Source organism: Populus alba, chromosome 1 (assembly GCF_005239225.2).
Source record: "Populus alba chromosome 1, ASM523922v2, whole genome shotgun sequence".
Classification (NCBI taxonomy): Eukaryota; Viridiplantae; Streptophyta; class Magnoliopsida; order Malpighiales; family Salicaceae; genus Populus; species Populus alba.
The window spans coordinates 52,725,431-52,734,548 of record NC_133284.1 but is presented as its reverse complement, the minus strand read 5'-3'; the positions used below and the strand labels follow the sequence as shown (position 1 = coordinate 52,734,548).

Here is a 9,118-nt window from a genome sequence, read left to right as displayed (position 1 = left end):
AGGGACAATAGAGTTTCCGAGGAGATTTTTTTTTTTTTGGAAAATTGATTTTTCTTAGTTATTATCTTTTTTTCTATTTATTTTAAAATATTATGTTTAATAATTTTATTTTTTAATTTTGTTTATGAATTTTATTGCCTTTTTTTCAAGTTTTTTAGTTTGTTTAGGTGTTTTTTTAGTTTATGTAAAGAGTTGTAAACTGCTTACAAAGGAAACTATTTGACATGGTAAATTATTAAGAAATAAAATTTTGAATTATGGTTTTTGGTGTGATGATCCTTTTTAGTAGAATTTTGTGTTGTTTGTTATTGCTATTTTTTTTTTGTATTGTTTCTGAGTATCAGAGCCCAACAATCTTTGATTATTGTTTGCTTGTTGTATGCTACAAAACAACCATAAATGGAAAAGATCATAAAACTGAACATGTTCAAGGAGTGGATGAAGAGGTTTTCTCTTGAGAGAAAAAGGTTCATGAGCTGGAAATTGAGGATATACAAAGGTAGATCGCAGAGCTTACGTGACAATTGAAATAAAACACCTAACAAGAATAGGAGGAGAGTAATTGTGAACCCTAGCTAATCTAGAGGAGGCAACCTTTTAATTGGGCAGCACATCATGGAGATTTTGATTTTTAAATTAAAGTTTCTAATTTTATAAAAACTTTACAAGTGGAAGAGTTTATCGTTTGGTTGAATGAAGTATACAGGATTTTCAAGTGCATAAAAGTTTAAGCGCAGATAAGGGTGAAGCTTATTGGTATTAGATTAAAGAGGCGAGCTTATGCTTGGTGGAAGCAATTAAAGAAAAAGATGAAAGAGCATTTTTTTTCATTTGGATACATTTAGATTTTTTACCAATGACTTCATACATTGGGACAATATGGGAGAACTATTGTTGAGTACATTGAAAACTTTACCAGCCGGTGGCTAAGAATGATTTTTCAGAAAGAGTAGTTGATTGCTAAGTACTTAAAATAGATTATGATAATTCATACAAGATGTATTGTGTTTGCATTTTTTATAAATAGTTTTATAAACCTATCAGAGAGCTTTGATTGTGGATAAACAATAGGTTATTATGGTAATTAAAAAAGATGGCTTTTGATTTGACCAAAATAATAGGGAGGTATGCACTAACAAAAAAATATCATTCATTCAGCCAGAACCGATAGCTAAACAAATCAAAAGTTAAGATTCAAGTTCTGGATATGGTTTTAATTTTTAGTGTTTCAGATATGATGAGTTAGGGCATTGAATTTATAAGTGTCATGAATCAAAGAGTCATAAGTGTAAACATTTGTAGGTAAAATAGCATAATGAGAAGAGAAGTGATCCTATTTATGATGATTAATATGGTAGTAAGGAGGTTTTCCAAGGTAATGGTGGTGCTACCTTAATCATCCAAAAGAGTTTGCTTATTCTTAAGAGTGATTCAAACCAAGATTGGCTACACACTAGTCTTTTTCTTTCAACTTGTACCATCAAGGAGAATGTATGTAATTTAATTATTGATAGTAATAATTGTGAGAAGGTGGTGTCAACTGAAGTAGTAGAGAAGTTGCAACTTAAGAAAAAAAAAAACACCATATGCCCTACAAATTAAAGTAGCTGAATCGAGATCCCAAGGTAATCATGGATGAATATTATCTTGTTTTATTTTTTATAGGTGAGAGATATTTTGATAGTATTTGATATGATGTAGTGTCTATAAATGTGTGTCATTTATTGTTAGATAAACCATGATAATATGACAAGAATGTCATGCATAACAGACGATGTAATACTTATACCCTTCGTATAGTATTGGAATAAAAGGGAAGTTGTTAAGAGCAAACATAAAAATATGTTGTTTTTATCCTAATTTATCAAAATGGAAAAAACATAGAGAGAAAATGGAGATTTTCAAGAATTAGGATGATGTGAAAAATGGTATAATATAGAATAAGTCATTAGCGGCTACTAATGGTTCTACAAAGATTGAGAGCACTTTGGGAATTGATTATAGGTCTATTTTGTTTGAGTTGGTTAACTACATAGTATTAGCATACCGGAGGTCAATGGAAAGTAAAGATGCTAACATTATTTTTAACGATTGACAATAACAACATAGGCGGATGGATGACCAGAACTCAAGGACAAGTTCTTTTCAATCTCGAAAGATTGATGCAAGAGGATTTTCTTTTTTAAAAAAAAGTTATTTTTTTTCTTAGTTCTTTTTATTTTTTTCCTATTTATCTTAGAAAAATAAATCTTATGCTCAATGATTCTATTTTTAAAAAATTTGTTTAGAGCTTTTTTATTTATTTATTTTAAGGTTTCCTAATTTGTTAAGAAGTTTGTTTTTCTTAATTTATTTAAGGAATTATAAAATGATACTACTTGGTACGGTAAATTATGCAGAAATAAGATTTTAAATTAGAGTTTTTGATATGATGGTCCTATTTGGTAGAGATTTGTAGACTTTTGTGCTTATGAGCTTTATATTTTTCCATTTGTGACAAGTCTTTCTTATTCCATCCTAGTCATCGAACATAGTTCCTATGGATGTTCTGCTTGCTCTAATATAAGTTTCTAGCTTTCACTTGAGTTCATATAACACACATGTTGTCGATATCTATGATATGATCGTAAACATGATGGTTTTTGTGAAACATGGCCTAATCAAACATCTAAATTCATGATCAGCTGGTTAGATCAGAGAAATTTGGACGTGCCTGCTTTTCCATACAAGGACATGTCTTAATATAAGATGGTTTCCAAGAAGTTATTCTAGATTTTGTGTTTGCTCTTATTGCAAAAATCGATTACCATATCAAATGGTTGCATCTGCATTTAACAATTTATAACATTGACGGTTTCTTTCATTATAGATATTGAATATTATGAGAAAAAGTGTGATGTGATTCAAGAAAACTTGAAGGTTATCTGTGTTGAATCTGATCAGATCCATTAGATTCATTTTCTGGCTGAACGCCTAAAGATTTTGTTTTGGGCGAGGAAAAGGTTGTATCAGAGATTTCTTTAGGTTCTGTGTTTATATATAAGATTGTTGCTTTAAGTTTCCCATTGTATGGAAAATTCCGGTTGATGCTTCCTGTGCCCAAGGAATGATTGTATTCGTATCACCATTCTCTGTTCATCCCAGAAGGAAAAGCTGCCGCGTAGAACTATCTTCTAGTCTTGACTTGTCTGTTTTCAGTGCACTGCAAACCAGCTGAAGAACAGCAACATGCTGTGAATTTTCTGGACTTGACATCTTGTCTATGGTTTAACCTTGCTTTCTCTCCTTATTGATTCCTTCTTACGATTATACAGAACAGATAAAATTTGATGCAAGTCAGCATTATTTTTTCGGGAAAAAATGTAGCTGAGCGTGATTTGGAAGATTTCAACGAAAGCATGCATGATGCTGCTGCTGATGAAGCTGGAACTGAAGCATGTATGAATTGATTAATTCTCTGCTAATCTGCCTTGAACAGATAACATTCTTGCTTAAACTTCTCAGCTGCTCATGCTTCAGCATGATGCTCCTGCTGATGAAGCTGGAACTGAAGTATGTATGAATTGATTAATTCTCTGCTAATCTGCCTTGAACAGAAAAAATTCTTGCTTAAACTTCTCAGCTGCTCATGCTTCAGCAAATTTTGGCCACGGCCTCATATAACTCTTGAAGTTTTGTTACAGATGAACAGGATGAGCAGCCCAGTAAGCCTAGGATATGCTACTAAAAGTGGTTCTCTCTCCTCAGCATACTACAAAGTAACGGAATAATTAAAACCCCAACTTACCTATACACGTCTACCCTCTATATAGATTCCTGGGATATGAGAAATCTTGGGCCACTCAGAGCCATTCTTATTTCTACAATTTTCTTTAAGATGTGGACATCCCTAGATACTCAATTGCTTTAATTTGGAGAGGCGTTAAATGGCTGTTGAACTTGGCATATACTTGAGATTCTTGCAATTCTCAATCCAAAGAAATCGAAGAGAAGAAAGGTTGGCCATCCATTCTGGCAATGCTTCCTCTAACTCCTCGCCATCGAAATCCATTATCCGCAATATCTCGAGGGCAGTGAGGTGTTGAAGTTGGTGTGGTACACTCTTCAGTTTATCCCATCCATGTATGTATAGGGATTTGAGGTGTTGGATTGAGTTTAAAACTCCTACAGGAAAAGCCTCCATCTCCTTTGAGAAACCACCGATTCTCAATTCCTGCAGTTGGGTGAGGCCGCCCAACCAATCATCCTCTGGGATATCACTCAAACTCGGACACGCGGTGATTTGTAATTCAACAAGAGAACACAGTTGTCGTAAACCATGCCAATCAATACTGATGAGCTTATCACAACCTCTAATCCATAATCTTCGAAGCGAAGACAATTCTTGAAAATCATTGCTATGGATAAGCTCACTACAATCAATTATTGATAATTCCTCTAGAGATGCGCAACATTGTAGTCCGCTTGGAAGAGCTCCCAATTTACACCCATTAACCCTCAATTTCTCCAAAGAATTCAAATCTCGGAAATCACCAGGAATTGAGATCAACTCACCGCACCAATATATACTCAATTCCACCAGAGCTGTGCAGTGTTGTACGCTTGGAATGGATGCCAGCTTTGGACACCTCCATATACTTAAAACTTGAAGAGACGTGAAGCCATGAAATTCACCAGACAAATATCTCAGTTCATCACATTGCTCAATTTTAAATTCTACAAGAGATGAAAGACGACATATCGGAATGCTTTCCAACTTTCCACAACACTCAATGCTCAACTTTTCAAGACTAGGAAATACTGCAACAACTTCTCCACCTGGTACCATCCATTCTTCAAGACCATCCATCCTGGATAGAGTGAGTATTTGTAGTGCTGGAAACAGTACACCTGCGTTGTCTCTGCTATAGAACTCATTGCCTATACATTTCACATTAGGCATTCCACTCATCTCTAGAATCTTAAGGCGAGGAAGACATCCAAGTGTTGGGAGTTGCCTCAACTTGCCACACCCCTCAATGCACAACTCTTCAAGACAAGGAAATACTTGATCACCTTCTCCACCTGGTACCATCCATTCTTCAAGACCATCCATATACCTCAAAGTGAGTTTTTTTAGTGCTGGAAACAGTATTGCTTCACTGCCACTGCTGCTGCTATAGAACTCATTGCCTATACATTTCACATTAGGCATTCCACTCATCTCTAGAATCTTAAGGCGTGGAAGACATCCAAGTGTTGGGAGTTGTCTCAACTTGCTGCAGCCTTCCAATCTCAGCACCGTCAGATTATTGAGTTGCAATATCCATGATGAGAAATTTTCACCTCCATAACCCTCAATTGTCAAGCTTCTTATGTCTGGGTGAGGCTGCAGGCCTTCCAGCACATCCTCGCTATTGACACTGCTGTTACCTTCATCATCACTTCATTCAAACACCAATTTGTTCATTCTTTTTCCACTCAGTTCTGCCTTCTCAGCTTCTTCTCTGTCTCTCACTTGCTCAAGCTTGCATATCTTCAATGCTCCTCTTAGTTCTTTCAAACATCCCAGCTCTTCAACCATATGATCTGGACCCACAGCAAATATCAGCAGAGTTTGAAGGCGTGTTAAGAGTCTCACCTCAGCTGGCACTAGCATTGGATCATCAAAATGAAGATGTCTCAAGCTCACTAAATTCCTCACTTTCTGGGGAAGCTTTTCTAGTGACTCGCAATCAGTGAATCTTAATGTTTCCAAATGGTAGAGCTTGGTGATGGATTCCGACAATGCTCTGATAGAAGTATCCGAGACATCAAGATATCTCAAATGTCTCAGCTTGCAAATTGAATCTGGTAACTCTGTGATATCAGACCGTCGCAATTTGAGAGTTCTCAAGCTTTTGAATTTCCAAGGCCCGTTGAGCACATCAACCATTGAGAAAACAGTTCGCAATTTTTTAGCATCAACCGCTGTTAATACTGCCTCGTCATCCCCACGAGATACGAGATTTAGATGACGATTATGAGATGCACCATCAACAGCCGAACCCTCTTCCAGATTTAACGCTTCTGATTTTGAGACCTGTAATGCAAGATCATGCACTAGATCATGCATCTTGCAACTTGTTACGATCTCACACTCATTCCTTTCAACATCTTGGAAAAAGGAATTTGCAAGCAAGTCATTGAAATACTTGTTGCCTTCGTCTTCCATCCTCCCATTTGATGGCCTGAGAAAACCTTCAGCCATCCAAAGTTGAACCAGCTCTTCCCTTTCAATTTCAAAATCTTTAGGGAAAATGGAACAGTATGCAAAACATTTTTTAAAGTGTTGGCGATGACAGGTAATCAAAACTTAATCTCAATATGCGCAAAGCTTTTTTATTTACATCCCGAGAATCCCAATTTCTACTCTTTAGAATTGACTGCCACACATCTGCCTGCTTTCCGTGAAGAGTTCCTCCCAAAACATTAGCAAGCAACGGAAGCCCTCCACATTTCTTTGCAATCTCTGTTCCAATAGACTCCAAGTCTGAAGCTATTGTTTCTCGTCCACCCCGACTCACCTTTTGCTTAATAATGGACCAACATTCATCATCTGTTAGTTTTCCTGGCTCGTGCTGAATACCAGGAGAAGTCTCCATCATGTCTGCGACTTGCTTTTTGCGGGTTGTAACAACAACACCATTCCCATTCATGCTGTTAATTTTTAACAGTTGCTCCTTCAAATCATCCCACTTATCACGGTCGTCATTCCACACATCATCAAGAATAAGAAAAAATGTCCTCTTTTCCAGCTTTTTCTTAAGGTTTTCCATAATTGCATTTAGGTTGCTCAACCTACTTGTAGTTTCATCAACATTTTGCAACATCTCTCCTAAAATCCTCCCTTTACTAAAATCATTAGAAACACAAACCCAGATTGTTATATCAAAGTGTTTTCTCTCCCGCACTACTTCACAAACTTTTTTTGCTACAGTAGTCTTTCCAAGGCCAGCCATCCCCACTATAGGGACAACCGGAAGGACATGTTGGTGTTTGGTCAAGCTAGTCAGCAATTCCATAACTTTAGAGACATCATCCTCCCTTCCTACAACTTCTGAGCTGTCAAGGAACGAATGTGTCTCTCGATCTGGGTCCCAGCTAACTTCTTGAGCTCTATCTACAGGTAGAGATGTCAATCCAAGCCCAAATCCGGCTGCATCTTTCCGGATTTCATCCAGGGCTCTGTTGATCTTCTCAACTTTTTGACCCATAATCAAACGGAATGCAACAGGATTGTGGAGTGAAAAGCAATCACGTACCTTTCCCTTCTTTTGGTCTTTTCGGAGAATCTCATAAGCAAACTCGTCCAGAACATCTTCAGCATCGTAAGCTACATCCTGTAGGTTCTGCAGCCAACGCTTCACAGACTCGTCTGTTACTGCCCTTCTGGCTGCGTCTTGGAGCACATCTTTGATCATGGTCAAGGACTGGTTGAGCTTTCGCAGCTGGCCCTCCAATCCCCAAGCAAGTCCGATCCCTTTAGCAGCAAGTCCGATCCCTTTAGCAGCAAGTCCGATCCCTTTAGCAGCAATGGAACTCACAGTCTCCTCCAAGGCAAACGTAAGAAGAAGCTCTGCTGCCATATTCTCCGTCTCTGTTTGTTGTTTTTGTTTTTTTTTTTTTTGGCGGGGGGGGATCAAAGAAGAAATTTTGAGCACAAGAGAGAGAGAAGCATGTGTGAAATATTAAAGAACTAAACGCGTGGATATTATTGCAGCAGCTGTTTCTTTTTTCTTTTTTCTTTTCTTTTTTTTTTTCTTTTTCTTTTTTTTTACTCAAAATTGACTTCTTCTTTTTATTTTTTTTTTTCAAAATTCTTTGCTAATTTTTAAAATATTGAGTTGGTTGAAAATTTAACTATTATAGTTTTTTCTTTAAAACATTGTGAATTGCTATAATATTCTCATACATTGTTTATTTTTCATTTTATGATTTATTTATTCTTTTTTTTTTTAATGGTCTTGTAGATTTTAATTTTTATATAAGTTGTTGAAAATTTAGCTTTGTAGTTTTTTTTAAAAAAAAAAATTATTTAGTTATCAGATTTTCATGATAGGGATCTGGGTTTGATGGGTTAATTTGATTTGACGATTTTTTTTTCATTTAGTTTAGTTTGTTTAAAGTTATTTTTTTTTTCTATTTAATTCTCATACTTTCATGACACATGCCCTGGACTTGATGGGTTAACCCAGTTAATTCTGGGTAAACCCGTCAGTTTTTTTTCTATTTAGTTATCATATACTGTCATGATGCGATCCCAGGTTTACGGATAACCTGGTTTCAAGGGTTAACCCAAGTAAATTCAATTTTTTTTTCATTAGTTTTTTTCCTTTCTGTTGATTTTTTTTTAATTAATCTTTATTTAATTCATACTTTTACGAACAACCTTATAGCCAGACCCACATACAATATTCTTGACCCAGTGTTGTAGCCAGCTTACTTAAACTTTGGTCATACAAGTTTACTTTTATATATTATAAATATTATGCTGTCAACGTACGTTGCAGTCAAACTAAGATCCTTGGGTATAGCTTTGCAGAAAACCCAGATTTTAAAATTTTTATTTTTTGTTTTTATTTTTTATGCAAAAAAATGACCCGCGGCATCTCGCGGGTCATGTATCTAGTTAAAGAACTCTAAAACGCGTAGGATTCACTGTAGCAGCTTCTTTTTTTTTTCTCTCTTTTTTGTAGCTTTTTTTCTGTTTTTTTTTTCTGATTTTGTTTTTTTTCTGGAGCATTTTTTTCCCGCTTTTATTTCTTCTTCATTTTTTTACATTTTTTTCTTTTTGTTTTACCCAAATTGACTTCTTCTTTTTTTAATTTTTTTTCAAAATTATCTTTACTAATTGTTTTAAAATATAAGCTGTTGAAAATTTAACTATGTAGCTTTTTCTTTAAAATATTGGGATTGCTAAATGTTCTCATACATTGTTTTTTTCTTTTATGATTTTTATTCTTTTTTTTTTCAAAATGGTATTTGTAGATTTTTTTTTATATTAAGTTGGTTGAGAATTTAGCTTTGTAGTTTTTTTTTTTTTAAAAAAAAAAAAACAATATGGATTGCTATAGTGTTTCCCCTACATGGTTTTTGT

At 35.3% G+C, this 9,118-nt stretch overlaps 1 pseudogene; it reads right to left on the bottom strand.

Moving 5' to 3' along the window:
* Positions 1-3,626: 3,626 nt before the first annotated feature.
* On the bottom strand, positions 3,627-7,676 carry LOC118062694 (putative disease resistance protein RGA3; annotated as a pseudogene).
* Between the last annotated feature and the right edge of the window lie 1,442 nt (positions 7,677-9,118).